This window comes from Plecotus auritus (genome assembly GCF_963455305.1).
Source record: "Plecotus auritus genome assembly, chromosome: 2".
NCBI lineage: Eukaryota > Metazoa > Chordata > Mammalia > Chiroptera > Vespertilionidae > Plecotus > Plecotus auritus.
Window position 1 is genome coordinate 115,392,814 of NC_137771.1, and position 20,451 is coordinate 115,413,264.

At 40.0% G+C, this 20,451-nt stretch overlaps 1 long non-coding RNA gene across 2 annotated transcripts in view; it reads left to right on the forward strand.

Annotated features, from left to right (window-relative positions):
* The first annotated feature begins 2,766 nt into the window (after positions 1 to 2,766).
* Positions 2,767 to 20,451, forward strand: part of LOC308240987 — a 338,058-nt gene continuing 320,373 nt past the window's right edge. The window contains exon 1 of one of the 2 annotated variants that reach the window (XR_013959848.1): positions 2,767 to 3,060. This is a non-coding gene — a long non-coding RNA (uncharacterized lncRNA). The remainder of the gene's footprint in view (positions 3,061 to 20,451) is intronic. The other variant, XR_013959849.1, reaches the window with a different exon arrangement.

Here is a 20,451-nt window from a genome sequence, read left to right on the forward strand (position 1 = left end):
GCAAGAGGAAACATGAGGAAGCTAAACAAGGACTATTTTTACCATGCATGCTGAGTCCTGGAATTAGTTCCTAACATTTATTTCCACTTTAGAGCAAGGAGCTAACATAGTATGAATTTCCAATTGATGCTATACTGGAGGTGGGTTTTTAAAGAATAAGAAATCAGACTTATCAATCTAGTATGGAATTTAGATTGGCAGTGAAGTTGCTAGAGACTTAAGACTGTCAAAAATATTTTGGCTTCCTCTGATGGTTTGTGGGGCATCTTTGTAAGTATATGTCAGAGAATTCACAGGCTGTGAAACTTACACAGTGACATTTTCATCTGTAGCATACACAACAATCAACTATTAAGTGTGAATATAAACATATGAAAATCATATATTTAAAAAAAATAACACCCCCCAAAAATATAAAACACATCTGTCTTTTGTGTAACAATTCCCATTAAGCTATAGAAAATATAGGACCTAGCTAGGGTGAGAGAAGCTCACATCGGATTCTTTTTAAAAGTTTTTCTGTTTTTCTGGGAACACCCTAGCCTCTGGAAAAGAAAACTAAAAGTTGTGGAGGAAGATAAAACCAGGAGAAAGGTTCCAGGTGAGTGAGCCTGTGCATCAAGGGAGGTTTTTGTCCTGGAGAATTTCTTGAAAATACATAAACTCAGGTTTCGGGTGTGAGTGTGGTGAGGGGAATAGCAAGAGTTCGCCACATAACCTCCAGAGAAGGCCGGAAGGTCAGCTTTTGAGAGGCCCTCTAGGACACCCTGCACTCCTGCAGTGAGCTTTCCAAGTGCCTGCCAAAGGCTGGAACTGCTGCTGGGAGGGCAGTGCGCATGCGCGGTTCGCGACCCTAGCTTCTTATTGCTATTCAGGAGGCGCCCCTCCCACGCGGGCAGCAGAGGGAACTGCTCAGAGGCTCTGGTCTGTGAAATCCGAGGGTCCTGCTGCCAAAATAGTGAGGCGATGAAGCTGCACGTGTTGTTTCCAAACCGCGCTCGTTTGAGTGAATTCACAAAGCCAGGCAGACAGCGTAGGCTGGAACAATATGTGGCTCCTGCCATCTGAACCGCTAGCGGAGAAGGCCTGGCTGACCCCCGTATCCCAAGGGCCGCTGGCTGCGCAGTGTTAGAGCCCCAGTGGACCACAAGCCACACCACTGAAAATTCCTCTTCCTCTTGTCCCCTTCCAAGTTGAAAACTGGCACCCTGGCTATTCTCATATCTCTTAGCTCCATGGAAAGGACATCCCCTTCTACTCACCTGGCAACTAGACAGAGTTCAAGCCTGAGTAGTGTGTGTGTGTGGGGGGGGGGGGGGTGCACACTAGAGGTTTTCCTAGTGCCCACCCTCTTTGCTTGCACAGATTCAGGCCTGAGCTGAGTTGCCACCTGTCTTTGTCCCTTATCTATCATCTATCTATCTATCTATCATCTATCATCATCTATCATATTACCTATCTATCCATACATCCATCTCTCTCTCTCTCTCTCTCTCTCTCTCTCTCTCTCTCTCTCTCTCCCCTTTTGCTTGTTCTCTCCAGGTTCCCAACTAGCACCTGCTTGTTTCAATGGCTTCTCTAGGGTTTTTACTCAATCCTTCCCAAATAATACTTGTCAGGTCTCAGGCTTTTGAGCTGGTATACTTCTGTTAAGCTCAAAGGTACTTGTGTGGTGCAACCATGGTAACTGATAGAGGAATGGTCCTGTCCCAGAGACCTGCAAAGTGCTTTTGAAGAAGTTCAGGTGCGGTATGGGGCTTTTGCCTTCCTCTTCTGGTGACATTCTTGGGATATCTACACAATGTGGGATACTTTGTGGCCAATGTACTGACATTTCCAGAGCAGTGCATAACCTGTCTGATGAAGTGAACAACATTTGTAAACAAAGGGGAGGAATAGTGGAGGGTCCTGGGGTAACTCTGGTTTTGCCTTTGGATATTTTAGTCAAAATTCTAGGTACCAGGACATCAGAAAATGTCTGCTGGCAGGTTCCAGTCCTCCTCTAGATATTACTTTCAACTGAATGGATAGACTCATTCCATGGTGCCCCCTTTCTTGTTTTCCCATTGCCAACAGGAGAGGCATTGTGTCACACTTCAGTCTAACCTAGGGCCAGCTCTAACCCTGCTGGTTTTGGGGGCCAGAGCATCATTTCACCTGATACCACCACTATCAAAGTCTTCAGCTTGGAACCAAATGGTAAGGCAGAGGACTTTCAGAAATGTTCCTGCAAGGACAAAGTGTTTCTTCCTATACAACCTCAGATCTCACTAACACGAGAATGGTGCCAGAAGACCCATTGGGACCACCTGGGCTCATGGGACCTTGGCAGAAACTGCTCACTCCTGGGGACTGGCTGGAAAGGGGTGGGAGCATGAGTTCTCTAGTCCCAGCCTGCGACCACCAAGCGTCTTGTCTGGGCGCTCCATTCACCAAATCTCTTCCCAATTTGGGTCCTTTTTTGTTTGAATGTGTTGAGGGGGGTGTGGTCTAGAGTCAAGGACTCCATGCTAATGACAATAACTTGAGTCGAGCTCGCTCTGGGCAGAAAGAACAAAATGATCTTGGGTTCCTGCGTTCTTCCCCTAAAGGTCAAGGCTCTAAGCACCTTTTTCTTTTGGCGAGGGGTTTGCGGAAAGGGAGGGGCGGGATGGGAGCAGGCCAGGGTCTGCAAGCCAGGGGCCTGTCGCAGCGGACTCGGCCGCCAGCGTCAGTGCTGGTTGTGCGGTGGCCCTCTTCCAGGCCAGAGGGTGGGGACGCCCCTTCTGGGCACCGGCGCCACCAACGTCGGCGCCAGAGCCCCGAGTCCCGGAGGCTATGGCTTGATGACGGCGAGGTGGTCTCTGGGGCCTCTCCAGGTCAGGCCGAGTTTAGTCTGCTTAGGCGACAGCGGGGACGTGGGCCCGGGCCAAGGGAAGAAGGACCCCAAAGCAAACAGGCGCTTTTCTTTTCCCTACTAGCGCCTTAGTCCTTGCCTAAATTGCGCGTCTACGGTAGGAATGATTATCTTCCGCTTCTCTCTCTACTGACAACCTTGCCTGAAATCTAGACCCAGACGTGGTAAGTCTCGTTCTCTCCTCACCCCACCCAGCCACCTTCCCAGTCCACTCTGCCTGTGACTGCGTGCGTGCGAGTGGTCCGAGGCACGCACCGAGAAATTGGGCTGATGTGTAGCAGCCGCGCCAATCCGATCTGTGGGGCTGGTGTGTCTGAACATCAAGGACCCCAAGGTAGTCAGAAATGTCGCGGGGCTCCCAGTGAGGCTGGAGCTCAAAGGGTCCGGCCTCGCTCTCCTGAATCCTCTTTGTCCCTGTGGACACCAAAGCTGCCTTTAAAAAATAAGCTTTCTGTTAGGCTCTAAACTCTAAGGGTGCTTAAGAGATAGAGTCTAAAGTGTGTGTGTGTGTGTGTGTGTGTGTGTGTGTGTGTATATGTTGGGGGGGGGGAGGGGAAGAAGAGCAGGGAAAGGGAATTGCTTCTTTCTCTGAGTAGTTTCTAATCCCTAAGGTCTTCAACAATGCTTATTGTTGGTTTCCATTTCAATTCTGTGAAATTATTAATTGTTATTATTACTATTTTAAGTGAAGATTTCTAAGAGCACAGCTTCTCAAGTATTTGTAATTCTTAAGAGCATTTTGACAATTACTTTGTCCACTAACTCCACTACCTTCCCACTGGAAAAAAAATAAACTTAATTTTTCAGTAGTTGCCTTAGGACAACGTGATTTACATGTCACTAATGTGAGTAAAGAAGGAAAGAAAAACAACCTTGGGATTTCTTGTTGAAACTCCATGTGCTCTATTATTGAAATTTGAAAGATGGATTGAGGGTTAGGTGGGAGGGAGGCAGGACGCTGGAAGAGTGCTTTGAACCGCGACGCCCTGTTGCACAGGGCTGACCTTTGGCTGACACGGCCACGGAGCTGGCCGCTCCTTAACGAGGATTTGATACATTAGACATGCGAGCTGGGCGTGTAAACCCACACTCTGACTCCAGATTTCTCTCAAATTAGTGTACAAGGAAGTGATCTTTTTTAAGTCCTGAGGCTTAACCAAGTGTCAGGCAGGCCAATGGCTACCTGTAAAGAGCAGCGATGGACACTGGGAAAGGCACATTCCTAGCTCCTTATAAAACAAACAAACAAAAAATCAAACAAAAAAATCCTGAGATCCTCCAAGTTGCCACTTCGAGGCAAAGCTTATAAATAAGGCTGATCATCTTGCTCCAAAGAAATACATTGTCTTAATTCCTAATGCCAGTAAAGGCTATGAAGGCAGCGTCACAGTATGGAAATAATAATAATAATCATAATAATATAATTATACACACACACACACACACACACACACACTGGAGACACTAGAGTGTGACAATTTATATCTGCTAAGCAGTGGGGCGCATACAGAGGGGAGTGTCACAGATACTAAAGCCAGTTCAAACTTGACCCCTCTCAATTTAATGTTTCAGCTTGTCTTCAGACTTTGGAGCCCAGAAAGGGAAGGCAGGTTGGCCACAAGGACCCTGGCCTGGTGAGTGGGTGGCTGAACCTACCGCTTCCAGGCCTCATGTATGAGTCTGGAGTTGGGGATTCTCTGTGGCCACGGAGTGGGAGGCCACTCCGATGGTGCGGCAGCTCCCGTGGTATTTGACTGATAATGGAAAGGTGTCATTTTATTTAAGTTGACATTAAAGCTCTAGCAAAAAAACAAAACAAAAACAAAATAACAACCAAAAACCCAAACCAACCAGAAACTGCTTTTCTCTCTTTCTCCCAGTAACTGAGCTGTTCCTAGTTGGAGATGGGTAGAAATTATCTCTTGCCCGAGTGCCCAGCCACTTTCAGAGTGCAAGGGGGAGGAGAAAGCGAAGTTCTTGGCCTGTGTCCCACAGCCCAGTAACTGCTGACACTTTCCCCTTCTGTCCTGGAGAAAAGGTCCCAGCGACAGTGGCAGTTTTGTACACCTGAGTGTTGGCATCTGCTGCCCGGTTTTGTTGGGGCTACACAGGGGCTGTTACCGCGACCCAAATTTATTCCAGGCGAAAGCGTAACAGGAAACAGTTTTTTGCCTCAAATCTTTTTCAAGGAGACTCCCCTCTGTCCTTTGAGTGTAGATGAAAACCTGGAAAATTACAGGAGGACAGTGTCTAATATAATGAAAAAGATAGTTAAAAAAATAAAACAAGGGTTCTAGGGAAAAGAAATATTTCTCCAAGGATCTACCTTAAAGAAATCCAGACAGACCCAGGAGAGCTACAGCATTTGTTCCAGACCCAGTTCTGTAGACTCTGTCCTATGCATAGGACCACCACTCGCCAAACTATGTCCCTGACCCTTAGGACAAGGGAAAGTGGAAGGATTGAACACTTTTCTGGAAGACAAGTGGGCGGCCCCCTTTGGGGAAAAAAACAACAACACACCTTTCCATAATTTTGAGAACTCCCCAGACTTGAAGAGTTTGCAAAAGCTGTTTTGAGGGTGCAGAGGAGAGTGGGGAAAGAAGGAAAAGTTTGGGAGAGGAAGGAGAGAAGAAAAATTGTGCTGAGATCGCGTTCATTTTCCGCTTGGGCGGGTCCCAGCACCCTATCTCCACGTTGTGATCACCAGGGACCAGTGCAAGGGCGGGAACTCGCAGGATCAACAACTTCCAAGTGCTGTGGTTGAGGTAGAGCAATTGATCTCTTTCTATTTATGGTTCACTTTTGGAACCAGTGGAAACAATACAACGTTGACTCTTAAAAGAGTGGAAGGAAGAAAACGCTCGCCGCTTTCAGGCTTACCCTGAAATTTTTTGGCTCTCTTCTCTTGAATCCCACCTTTGTCTAACCCTGGGAACTACACCTGGGGTTGGACCTTCAGACACGGTCTCAAGTCTGGGGTGACTGCGAGAACTTTGCGGTTCTGAGGTTGGACTTTCTGGCGGGCGTGAGGGAAGCCCCTTTCTCACCTTTTGGGATTTCATTCAGCCCTGTTCGGGGCTCCCTCCCCGCAGCCCCAACTCTCCTGGTCTTGTGGTCTTGGCCAACCGAGGGCGACGGGGAGGAGGGGAGGGGGGGGGCGGGCGGACTGATGGAAGCAGGGGGTGGCGCTAACGTCAGGTGCTTCGTGACGCCGGAACCCCAAGCCCTGGCTGGCGTGGGCATCATTAATTATTAGTCAGTAAATGCTGAAAAGTAAGCTCAAGCTATTCAAATTTAGGTGGGGGCTGATATATATATTTGAGTAGGGAGAGGGAAAAGAAAAGTGTAAGTGGAATGAGAAACAGCGATTAGGTTTCTTAAAGCATAGTTACTAACTTCGCACTCTTCTGCGGCCAGGTTTGCTTCCTGGGTCCACTCATTTGTAGGTCTGAGCTTCTCACTTTGTACCTAGTTTGGGGGATCGTTGGTGGAAGTGTCAATATTTGTTCATATGGGAACCGAAAATCGCTACAACTTCCCTAGAGATTCAAGCTTAAGGAGCTTTACCATCTTTATCAATCAAGGAGGATGGACAGTGCTTTATAAAGCTGGATCCAGTGTGTTCATGCCACCTTTCTGTTTGTTCAGAACCAAAAGATCTACTATTATTGTTGTTGTTGAATAAAAAGGAAGGGGGAAAAACTCTGCTCACACGGATAGGGGCAAAATAAATGAACAGTGCAATTTGGTGTCAGGAACAAAATCTTTCATTTGTAACATCAAAAGTAGCTTTCCTTTTTTTCTCTCTTTTGTTTGAAAAGGAATTATTTTTATATATGGTTTAAAATAGAATTTTAAGCATCAATAACTTCTTCAAAATCACACCAGTTCTTGGTTCTAGCTCTAATACATTTCTCTGAGTATCACTGTGAAGTAAACAGGGCACAGCAGGTCATTGTGAGAATTGTCTCTTGGGCTCTTCCCTGCAAGAGGAAAAAAAAAAAAATCATGTCATATAAGACAGAATTTCACAGGTAACGGTGAAGTGGTTTTCTGGGAAAAGAAGAAAATGAAATAGAATTAAACTGAAAACTCATCCAAATTAAGGCAATTTTTATGTGAGTAGAAACAATCATCCTCAAGTTCAAATGTCTTGAATATTACCTTACTTGTCATGAGTAATTTCCATGAAATTCCTTAATTGAATCAGCCATTTGGAAGATCCGTATATAAAAATAAAACACACGTATCACAGCATAGTCCATAAATAGCAGCTATCAAAAATATAAAATTTTCTTCATACATATGAATGTAAAATGTGTTTGTCAATACCTACAAGGTCAGAATAGAAAGCCTTTCTAGTTATATCTATAGGAGGTGGAAATACCCTGAAAAGTACATTAAAAAGTATATATATATTTTTTAATATTTCACAGACAAAACCAACAACAACAAAACCAACTAACTGAATTTTAATTTTTCTTTTGGAACTTTTAGAGCCCTTTAGGCAGCTTTTGATTTAGAACTGTGATGGTGATGATTTCATTCTGAAATTAAAATTTATTTTAACCAATAGTTATATGATAAGCAATGAGAAACAAATATTCATCCCCCAGAAGTGTGTGATAATTATTTTGTAAAGTATGAATAAAAATGAAGCTCATTTTTTATACAAAGTATAAATATATTTGTAGTATTGAAATCATTATGAAGGAGAAATTGGAAATTTAAAAGGTCACATGAATAAATATACAAAATTCTACAAACATGCACCAATAAATATTTCTAGGAATTGTCTGTTAAAAAAAATTAAGAAAAGATACCTACACACAAAAAGATAATTGAAAAATAACCCCATTTACCTGCACACCGAAGATAATTGAAAAATAACCTCATACTTTGAAAAATAACCTCAAATAAAAACAAACAGAGGTATAGGGTCCAAATTTTTTTTTCTTTGATGATTATTACCTATTTTTATGACTTGGAATAGCTACATTTATTTAAAATTCCAAAAATGTGTCTTAACTGCAATAAAAATATTTGGAGTTCAAGACAACAGTTAATCAGTATTCAACAATTTTAGTGCTGTGTTTCTATTGTATGTACTACTTCTATTATATACTGTAACTCTTTACAGAGGGCTCTGCTATTTTTGGTACAGCCGGGTAAAATTTATGATTCTAAGATATATTCCAGAATATGTATTAATTCTGTGGCTGAGAAAAAAATCCCAGGCTACTCATTAGATTTAAAACTTAGTTAATATTATTATAGTTTCTGAATAAATATTTACAGAATTAAGGCAATAATTAAATGGAAGTGCCAAATTCCAAGATTATTATGTCTGTGTACATATCTTCAAATAAGTGATTTGTATAATTGAAACAATATTCTATGGAGATTATGTGATTTTTGGTCATAATTTTTGGTCATAATTTCACTCCGTCAACTGACCTGGTCAGTCGATATCTTTGGCTCCTTGCTTTTTCACTTATGGGCATCAGTACCCTAGACAGATGCTCACTAAAGTTTTATGTAGTTCTCAAAGCAGTGGTTTCCTTTACTCTTGCCTATAGATAAAAATCAAAACCTTTAAAGGTAGATTTTATTTGTGAAAAATTAAATCGGGAAAATCTACTTAATTAATTTGGCTGTAAATGCACTTGACTAACAATTTCCATTGTAAAATCTAATTTTAAGGTTTTTCTTTTCTTCAAGCCCTATTTAAAAAATATGCATTCTTTGAAACAAGGGATGATACAGGAAACTTATGCTTCTTAGTTTGAAAAGTAAATAAAATACATATCTATTGTTTGATTTATATTGATTATAAAGAATATTTTCATAAACTGGGGCAAAGGGTGCTTAAGAGATGGAAACACCATTAAATTCAATTGTTTAAGGGCATGCATTTGGGAAGTATGAACTTTAAGTTCTGGTCATATGTAAATAGATATAAAATATATTTGCTATATGTATTAATTTACTGACAGCTACACAAACCCATTATATAAAGTAACAACAAGAAGATGAAAACACAATCCTTCTACGCTCTCTCATTGCTGGATCAATGTGAAGAGCTAAATATATTGAGTGTATTATTCAACTACAGTTTCTGCAGCTGATGCTAGTTACTTACCTATCAGCTGATAGCATTTGAGTGGACAGATTAATTAATTAACCCAACAAACATTAAAGACAAATATGGTAATTTTTATAGAGACTATGTATTTTAAAGATGAATTCCAAGTGCTTTCTTCCTTTCAGAAATTTAAAAGGAGAGACACAAACAGTTCAAATACAAGGAAAAATATGGTTTTGGTCATAAGAGAGGCATAAACAAAATTTGATTGGGCAATGTTCAACTTTTTTATTATCTTAAAAAGATATCAGATGTCAATTGCTGATTTAGAAAACCAGAACAAAATATCATATCACAAAGTTTTCCTTCTCCTTTTTTATGCTTTCCTTTCCTCCTTTCCCTTCCCCTCAGTTCTATACTTTTCTCTGCTCTTCTCCCTTGCTTTGGAACCTAAGGGAATATGAAATTTTCAAAAGGACTTTCTCAGGGTGATGGCAATGGCATTATGAGCTGGCTTCCTGAATGCTTGCTAGGCCTTTGTTGTTTGGGGGTAGTTTTCTCAGAGTGCCCACCTGCAGTCAGTTAGCCTGGGCTCTCAGAGCTCTGTGAATTCTGTGCCTTGAGGCTGGTCAGAACTTTTCAGTAACCAGGTGTCCATTTTTATGGTTGTGGTGGGTCAGACCATCCAGGGACCAAGTTCTGACACCTCCAGCCTAACATTTGGGAAGATGACAGTGATTGTTCAGCAGGACATTTACACTTTGCAGAATTATGCACAATTTCACTCTCATTTATTATTTATTTGATTTAAATACAGATTCCCTTGTTACTAACAAGTAAGCCTTTTTCTTGTTTTTAATAGGGTTCATTTGTTTTTTACTCAGTTTTAAAACTATTTACTATAAAAGTATCAGAATACCTTTTTTGTGTGTGTGTGTGTGGACTTTTTATCTGTTCTGAAATAGCAAGCCATGTTTCTCTTTTCCCTGAGGCTGACTTGATTTTCTGGTAGTATTTTCCAAGGAAATTTAAGTTCTTCCTATAATATTTGATAGTCACCCTATGAAACCAAGCAATAAATAATTCATGTTCTCTGAAATGGGTTACATTCAAGTTCTTTAGAAGCTCTAAATAGGGTTGATCTGTAATTAATCAAAGATGTAGGAATAACTGACCAGTTTATATATTATTCAGATTCTTGTTTGTTCTTCTTTGTTGTTGCTCTTTGGGTCGATTGGAAAGTGATCCAACACAGACTAGTCTTATTAGTACTTCCTGGATGTTTGGGTAAGTCGATTCAGACAGGAGAGATTGCAGTGTGTTTGAGAACTTTGTTTTGTCATTTCCACATGATTCTTATCCTCTTTATTAAAAGTTTTCATTCTGAACAATTTCAAAGATACAAAAATTGAGAGACTATTTTAATAAACTTCCATCACTGAACTTTAACATTTATCAGCTTAGAGCCAATTTAGTTTTATCTATACTTTCACTAACTATTCTCCCCCAAGATTAATATGTGAATATTTATGGTTTAACTAATATATAGTTTATGTTTCCTACAAAGCAGAGTGACTTTCTTCAAGGCAATCAGTGTATTTTTCTGAAACACTGCCTAGTTTGAGGTTTGGGTTGCTGTTCTCTATCTTTTAATAGTTTTGCTTCTAATACCAGAACCTTTATTAGCCACTGGAGTCAAGAAGCTCTGTAGTTATCAAGAGGAAAACAATAGTTCAGTCAATTATCATCACAATCAACGAAGACAGAAGCTTTGAGTAGGAAATTTCACAATTCCCAGAGACCAGTAGTCATAGTTGAATCAGAACAATTCACTCAAAAGTTTCTGAGTTTTGGAAAATGTGATGACTAAGAATTCATTTTATTAAAAAAAAATCACATGATCTTATACTGATATAAAAATTGCACTTGAAAAACTATCACTAAAACACCTTGGATTTCAGCTTCAGACCACCCAAGGAAATCCCCCAATTATTGATAAGATAACAAATATGAAGTAATGCACTGTGATTTAAATGTATGTTTTCTTATCTAATTAAGTTATATGAAGCCATATGTTGTGGTTATTTTTTTTAAAAAAGAGTATTGATCTTTTAGAGATCTGAACCAAAAAATTATTGATATGATATATATGATATGATATGATATGATATGATATGATATCTGTAATTTGCTCCAAATAACCTTGAGGCAGGGATGAGTGAATGAAAGAAGAATGAATATTTTCATTGCTGGGCAATGGGTACTTGGGATTCATGCTAATATTCTACCTCTGTATATATTTTTAATTTTTTTCTTAATAACATTTTTATTTTATTTTTTTTTAATAAATCTTTATTCAGATTATTACAATTGTTTCTCCTTTTTCCGCCATAGCTCCCCTCCACCCGGTTCCCACCCCACCTTCTGCCCTTACCTCCCTCCCCCACTGTCCTCATCCATAGGTGTATGATTTTTGTCCGGTCTCGTACTGAACGCCCCCATATCCCTTTCCCCCTGAGAATTATCAGTCCACTCCCTTTCTATGCCCCTGATTCTATTATATTCACCAGTTCATTCTGTTCCTCAGGTTTTTAATTCACTTGATTTTTAGGTTCACTTGTTGATAGATATGTATTTGTTGTTCATAATTTTTATCTTTACCTTTTTCTTCTTCCTCTTCTTTAAGAATACCTTTCAGCATTTCATATAATACTGGTTTGGTGGTGATGAACTCCTTTAGCTTTTTCTTATCTGTGAAGCTCTTTATCTGACCTTCAATTCTGAATAATAGCTTTGCTGGGTAGAGTAATCTTGGTTGTAGGTTCTTGCTATTCATCACTTTGAAAATTTCTTGCCACTCCCGTCTGGCCTGCATAGTTTCTGTTGAGAAATCAGCTGACAATCATATGGGTGCTCCCTTGTAGGTAATTAACTGTTTTTCTCTTGCTGCTTTTAAGATTCTCTCTTTGTCTTTTGCTCTTGGCATTTTAATTATGATGTGTCTTGGTGTGGTCCTCTTTGGATTCCTTTTGTTTGGGGTTCTGTGGGCTTCCTGGACTTGTAAGTCTATTTCTTTCACCAGGTGGGGGAAATTTTCAGTCATTATTTCTTCAAATAGGTTTTCAGTATCTTGCTCTCTCTCTTCTTCTGGCACCCCCATAATTTGGATGTTGGTATGCTTGAGGTTGTCCCAGAGGCTTCTTACACTATCTTCAACTTTTTGGATTTTTTTTTCTTTTTGCTTTTTCGGTTGAGTGTTTTTTTGCTTCTTTGTATTTCAATTCTTTTACTTGATTCATGTGTTCCTCTAGTCTGTTGTTGGGTCTCTGCATAATATTTTTTTATTTCAGTCAGTGTATGTTTAATTTCTAGTTGGTCCTTTTTCATATCTTCGAGGGTCTCGTTATATTTATTGGCCTTTTCCAGGATATTCTTGAAAAGCCTTATAACCGTGGTTTTGAATTCTATATCCAGTTGTTTGTTTTCCTCCATTTCTTTTGTTTGTGATCTGTTTCTTTGTCTCCGCATTTTCATTGCTTCCCTGAGTTGGTAGGGTGGCTTTGTGTGCTAGATTTCCTATATGGCCCAGTGGGTCGGCCTCCCGAGTTAACCTGAGGTGGATACTCTTGGTGCACCCCTTTGTGGACTGTGTGTACAGCCTTGTTGTAATTAAGTCTTGATTGTTGTTGGTATCACTGGGAGGAATTGAACTCCAAGCCAGTTGGCTGTAAGGATCAGCTGTGTCTACGCTGGGAGAAGTTCGGTGCTGGAGACAGCCTTATAGGATTAGACTTGCCAAATTGCAAAAGCCTCTGTGCTCAGCTTGGATGGGGTGGAGTCTCAAGGTGGAGCAGACAGTCTTGGCTTCCCATCAGCCTTGCCCTTGCGTGCGTGCCTCCAGACCTCTGCCTTCCCTGGCTCCCGAGTTTCCACCCGAGAGTCCAGATTCCCCCCCGTAAGAGCGTGGGTCACCAGGGGCTCGCCTGGAACTGGGGTTCAGTGCAGTCAGAACTGGGGTTCAGTGCAGTCAGGAGCTTCTGACTCCCTTCTGCTAGGGAAAGCCTGTGGCAACCTCCGCAGTCTTTGTGCACACTGGCGTGCAGGCCTCCAGACCACTGCCCGCTGGGGCTCCCCCGGGTCTCCCCCGAGTCTCTGAGTCTCCGGGTACCTTTCTCTATACCTGACAGTCCAGAATCCCCCTGTATGAGTCTGGGTCCACTGGGTTTCGCCCGGAACTGGGGTTCAGTGCAGTCGGAACTGGGGTTCAGTGCAGTTGGGAGCTTTCTTCCCCTCCTGCCAGAGAAAGTCAGCCAGGCTCTCAGCCGCCCTTCCTCTCTGCGCGCACAAAGCCCCTTTGCCTTACCTCCAATTCTCTGTGAGCTTTTCTCTTTCCTTCTAGTTGTAGAATTTCCACTCAGCCAGCTTTCCTGTGGTTCTCGATGGTGTCCGTTCTGTCTTTTAGTTGTAGTTTTGAAATTGTTGTGCAAGGCAGCACTTTAGGTGCTTACCTATGACGCCATCTTGGTTTCTCCTCTTAATAACATTTTTTAAAAGTTAGGAAAAATTTAACTAAAATGTCTACCTATCCATTTATCTATCAGCAGAGACGTCAAAAGGCAGAATGAAAATGAACTTTATTTTTTTTAATTTCTTTATTGATTAAGGTATTAAATATGTGTCCTTACCCCCTCTTTGCCCCCCTCCCCACCCCTGAAAATGAACTTTAAAATAAAAAAGAAAGAAGTTTATTCCTTTGGTTGAAATAAACCAGATAATATTTTCCATACACTTTTAAATATTAGATATCAGTTCCTATCACCTTGCAAGCAAAAAATTTGCTTAATAATTTAAACTTGCAGTTTTTTAAAATTTCTTTATTGATTAAGGTATTACATATGTGTCCTTATTCCCCCATTATCTCCCACATCCCATTCATGCCCCCACCCTCCTGTTGTCTGTGTCCATGGATTAGGCTTACATGCATGCATAAAGTTCTTTGGTTGATCTCTCCCCCTTACCCCCACTGTCCCCTACCTTCCCTGAGATTTGACGTTTTAATTGATGTTTCTCGGTCTCTGGATCTGTTTTTGTTCATCACTTTATGTTGTTCATTATATTCCACAAATGTGTGAGATCATGTGATATTTATCTTTTTCTGCCTGGCTTATTTCACTTAGCATAATGCTCTCCATCTCCATCCATGTTGTTGCAAATGGTAAGAACTACTTCTTTTTTACCCCAGCATAGTATTCCATTGTGTAGATGTACCACAGCTTTTTAATCCACTCATCTGCTGATGGGCACTTAGGCTGTTTCCAAATCTTAGCTATGGTGAATTGTGCTGCTATGAACATAGGGGTGCATAGATCCTTTCTCATTGGTGTTTCTAGTTTCTTGGGATATATTCCTAGAAGTGGGATCACTGGATCAAATGGGAGTTCCATTTTTATTTTTTTGAGGAAACTCCATACTGTTCTCCACAGTGGCTGCACCACTCTGCATTCCCACCAGCAGTGCACAAGGGTTCCTTTTTCTCCGCATCCTCACCAGCACATGTCATTTGTTGCTTTGTTGATAATAGCCATTCTGACAGGTGTGAGATGGTACCTCATTGTTGTTTTGATTTGCATCTCTCTGATGATTAGTGACTTTGAGCAGGTTTTCATATGTCTCTTGGCCTTCCTTCTGTCTTCTTTTGAGAAGTGTCTATTTAGATCAGTTGCCCATTTTTTATTAGGTTGTTTATTTTCTTTTTGTTAAGCTGCATGAGTTCCCTGTAAATGTTGGAGATTAAACCCTTATCGTTGATATAATTGGCAAATATGTTCTCCCATGCAGTTGGCTTTCTTGTTGTTTTATTGATGGTCTCTTTTACTGTGTAAAAGCTTTTTATTTTGATGTAGTCCCATTTGTTTATTTACTCTTTAGTTTCCATTGCCCTAGGAGCAGTATCAGTGAAGAAATTGCTTCAGCATATATCAGAAATTTTTCTGCCTGTGGATTCCTCTAGTATTTTTTTTAACATTATAAGTTGATAAAAATAATATTTCAAATAATGCATATTAAAATAGTACATATGCAACTCAGAATCATAGACATTCTTATACAAGTAAGATTATGATAACTTAATAACATTTAGATTCCCAAGCCAAAAAGTCTCATCTTACACTATGATGAATCAAAAGTACATAAATATAAAACATTCTTTTTTTTTAATTTCTTTATTTATTAAGGTATCACATATCTGTCCTCATCCCCCCATTCCCATCCCAAACTCCTCCCCATGCATGCCCCCAACCCCCTGTAGCTCGTGACCACTGGTTAGGCTTATAAGCATGCATACAAGTCCTTTGGTTGATCTCTCCCCTTTTGCCCCACCCTCCCCTACCTTCCCTCTGAGGTTTGACTATCTGATCGATGCTTCCCTGTCTTCAGGTCTGTTTTTGTTCAACAGTTTATGTTGTTCATTATTTCCCCTAGATGAGTGAGATTATGTGATACTAGAAATATAAGAACCGAAAATGAGACAAACAATAATGGTTATGCTGAGAGGCAAATGAATCAGTTTGTAGTGAGTTTCTTTCTGGGCCAACAGTTCTTTTGAGTCCAAATTTCAATGTCAAACAGTTCCTTATGTATAAATGTCAGCAATGATATTTCACTTCTGGATGGTAAACAAATGGTGGTAATGCAGGTCTGACCCTCTCTGGTTTGGTTCTGGGCAACCTGCAGCAATACACAGCTGCTGACTGCTAGTATGGCAAGGCGTCGTCAGCGTCTTCCATCTCTGGACTGTTTCTCTTCTGTCTTCATGGCTGGAGCACTCCTGTCAATTCCTCTCTGTTACAGGAATCCACCTGGTTTTGGAGTTGTTTTCTGAAAATATACACACATATTCTCGACCAAAAGTTAATAAAGGAATCTGTTCTATAAATTTGACTTGGGATCCTTTTTCATTTTTTGCCCAAACGATTTTCCTTTGGCTTGTTTTAACACCATGTGTGTTTTTCATGGGTGTCTTGCTGTTAGCATTACAATTGTAAGTTAATTTTCTAAAGTAAAAATTTTCTAGATGTAATTTACTTACAGGATATTTTTCCTTACATGATATTCTTCTACTATCCCCCCTTTTTTTGATTTAAGTATTAGGAGGCTTTTGGAAATTTTACAATGTAGTCTTGATAGCTTTTAAATTTTAATTTTTTGCAGTAAATATGACTGCTTTAGGTTCATTACATGTTACACAATTTTACCATGAGAAGAACTACCAATAAAAATTTTAGTTAACACTTTAGGAACAGCTTTTTGTCCAGTACTATTAATTTTTCTAGAATATTCGCTTATTTCAATTAGCCAATTTAAATTAGTCTGAGAACTTGACTACTATTTTACTGTCAAATTTAATACTCTAACAGCAATCTTATTTTACCCTGTAAATATTAGTGGAAAGGATTATTTGCCTTCTTGAGTAGGCCCTGAGCATTCCTGGTGCTAGGTTGGATTTAGATATCAAAAACCCACTTCGCCGCACCATGGGTACAAGACAACTCAAACAAGTTTTGTTGCAGTGAGAGGGCAGCTGCTGTCGGCCAAGTCTCTGTTGCCTGGGTCCCGATTTGAGCTGAGCATGGGAAGCGAAGCAGCCATGGGGGCAGGAGACCTCCCTCAGAAGTGGTGAGGGTTCAGGCCACTGCAAAGTTAGGGGAGTGAGGATCTGATCCCCACCTCTGTTGACCTTACGGTTTCTAGTCGTTGTTTAAGTCCTTGATCCATTTTGAGCTTATTTTTGTGTGTGGTGTAAGTTGGTGGTCTAGTTTCATTTTTTTTCCATGTATGTGTCCAATTTTCCCAACACCATTTATTGAAGAGACTGTCTTGACTCCATTGTATGTTCATGACTCCTTTGTCAACTATTAATTGAGCATAGTGATTTGGGTCGATTTCTGGGTTCTCTATTCAATTCCATTGATCTATATGTCTCTTCTTGTGACAGTACCAGGCTGTTTTGAGAAGAGTGGCTTTGTAATATAGCTTAAAACCTGGTATTGAGATCCCATCTACTTTATTCTTCTTTCTCAGGATTGCTGTGGCTATTCGGGGTCTTTTTTTAAAATTCCAGATGAATTTTTGGAGAGTTCGTTCTAGGTCTGTGAAATATGCCATTGGTATTTAAATGGGGAGTGCATTGAATCTATAGATTGCTTTGGGTAGTATGGACATTTTAATGATGTTGACTCTCCCAATCCATGAACATGGTATGTTCTTCCATCTGTTTACGTCTTCTTCTATCTATTTTTCCAGTGTCCTGTAGTTTTCCGCATATAGGTCTTTTACCTCCTTAGTTAAATTTATTCCTAGGTATCTTAATTTTTTTGGTGTGATGGTAAATGGCATTGCTTTTTAAGTCTCTCTTTCTGTAAGTTCACTATTGGTGTATAGAAATGCCATAGATTTCTTGGCATTACTTTGTATCCTGCTACATTGCCAAATTCATTTAGTAAGTCTATATTCTTTTTGGCGGAGTCTTTCGGTTTTTTATGTACAATATCATGTCATCTGCAAAGAAGGACAGCTTTACTTCTTCTTTTCCAATTTGGATGCCTTTTATTTCTTCTTCTTGTCTGATCGCAATGGCTAGTACTTCCAGCACTATGTTGAACAGGAGTGGTGAGAGTGGGCATCCCTGTCTTGTTCCTGATCTTAGGAGAAATGGTTTTAGTTTTTGCCCATTGAGTATGATGTTAGCTGTGGGTTTATCATACATAGTTTTTACTATGTTGAGGTATGATCCTTCTATTCTCACCTTGCTGAGAGTTTTTATCAAGAAAAGGTGTTAGGTTTGGTCAAATGCTTTTTCTGCATCAATTGATATATATATATGTGATTTTTATCTCTCAATTTGTTTATGTGATGTGTCACGTTTATTGATTTGCACATATTGTACCATCCTTGTATCCCTGGGATAAATCCTACTTGGTCATGGTGTATGATCTTTCTGATGTGGTGCTGGATCCGATATGCTGGAATTTTGTTGAGGATTTTGGCATCTATATTCTTGAGAGATATTGGCCTGTAATTCTCATTCATTGTGTTGTCTTTATCTGCTTTTGGTATTAGGGTGATGCTGGCCTCATAGAAGGAGCTTGGAAATGTTCCTACCCCTTGAATTTTTTGGAATAATATGAGGTTGATAGGTTTTATTTCTTCCTTGAATGTTTGGTAAAACTCCCCTGTGAAGCAGTCTGGCCCTGGGCTTTTGTTTGCTGGAAGCTTTTTGATGACTGCTTCAATTTCTTCCATCGTTATTGGCCTATTGAGATGTTTAGATTCTTCCTGATTGAGTTTTGGAAGGTTATATTTTTCTAGGAATATGTCCATTTCCTCCAGGTTGTCCAGTTTGTTGTAATAGAGTTGTTCATTGTACTTTTTAGAAATCTTTTGTATTTTGGTGGGGTCTGTTGTTATTTCACCTCTTTCATTTCTGATTTTGTTTATTTGGGTCCTCTCTCTTTGCTTCTTGGTGAGCCTGGCTAGAGGTTCATCAATCTTGTTTATCCTTTCAAAGGACCAGCTCTTGGTTTTGTTGATCTTTTGTATTGTTTTTGGTCTCAATGTCGTTTATCTCTCTCTGATCTTTATTATTTCCTTCCTTCTTCTTACCCTGGGCTTTTCTTGTTGCTCTCTTTCTAACTCTTTGAGTTGTAGGGTTAGGTAATTTATTACAATCGTTTCTTGATTTTTGCAGTAGGCTTGTAGAGCTATGAGCTTCCCTCTCAAGACTGCTTTCGCTGTGTCCCATAGATTTTTGGATTGTTGTGTTTTCATTGTCATTTGTTGCCATGATTTTTTTTATTTGTTCCTTGATCTCTATGGTAACCCAATCATTGTTTAATAGCATGCGGTTTAGTCTTCAAGTGTTTGATTTTTGGATTGTTTTTATTGTAGTTGATTTTGAGTTTTATGCTACTGCGATATGAGAAGATGTTTGATATGATTTCCATCTTCTTGAATTTGAAGAGACTTTGCCTATGACCCAACATATGGTCTATCTTTGAAAATGACCCATGTGCACTTGAGAATTATGTGTATTCTGTGGCTTTGGGGTGAAATGTTCTGAAGATGTCAATTAATTCCATGTGGTCCAGTGAGTCATTTAGGATTGCTTTCTTTGTTGATTTTTTGTTTAGAGGATTTGTGCAATGGTGATAGTGGGGTGTTAAAGTCTCCTACTATTACTGTATTGCTCTCATTGTGTCCTTTGATATCCTCCAGGAGTTTTTTTTTATGTATTTGGGTGCTCCTGAATTGGGTGTGTATACGTTTACCAGCGTTATTTCTTCTTGTGGGATTGCTGAAGTTAGTATTATGAAGTGGCCTTCCTTATCTCTTGTTATGTCCTTCACTTTGGGATCTAATTTGTCAGATATAAGTATTGCTACCCCAGCTTTTTTTTTCATTTCCATTCGCCTGAAAAATCTTTTTCCATCCCTTCACACTCAGTCTGTGTGCGTCTTTTTTTCTGAGGTGAGTTTCTTGTAGACGGCCGGCACATGGGTCACGATTTCTTATTCAATCCGTTACCCTATGTCTTTTGATTGGGGCATTTAAACTATTTACATTTAATGTTATTGTTGATAGGTACTTATTTGTCGCCATTTTTTATTCTTTACCCCTGTATTCCTTCTTTGCTTCCTATTTCTGTTTTCTTACAGTAGACCCTTTAGCATTTCTTGCATTGCTGGTTTGGTGGTAATAAATTCCCTTAGTCCTTTTTAGTCTGTGAAGCTCCTGATTTCACCTTTAATTTTGATTGCTATCCTTGCTGGGTACAGTATTCTTGGATTCAGACCCTTCCTTTGCATGACTTTGTATATTTCATTTTATTCCCTTCTGGCCTGATGAGTTTCTGTTGAGAAATCAGTTGCTAGTCTGATGGGAGTTCCTTTGTAGGTAACTTTCTGTCTCGCTCTGGGCACTTTTAAGATTCTTACTTTGTCATTTGTGTTTGCCAATTTAATTATAATGTGCCTTGGCATTGGTGTTTTGGGGTTCATTTTGCTTGGGACTCTGTGAGCTTCTTCGATTTGTGTGCCATTTTTTTCCCCCTACATCAGGGAAGTTTTCTGTCATTTCTTTGAAGAGGTTTTCTATTCCTTGCTCAGTTTCCTCTCCTTCTGGCATTCCTATTATGCGGATGTTGTTTTGTTTCATCTTGTCCCAAAGTTCCCTTAGGCTCTTCACCTGCTTTTTAATTTATTTTTTCTAGAAGCTGCTCTACTTGGGTATTTTTTCCTACCTTGTCTTCTAGTTCACTGATGCGGTCCTCTGCTTCTCCTAGTGTACTCTTGATGCTTTCTATTGAGTTCTTTACAGCAGCGATGTCATTTTTTATTTCTTTTTGGTTCTTCTTCCTTTTGCTTGGTTCTTAATCATATTGTCAAATTTGTCTTCCATTCTTTCCATCCAC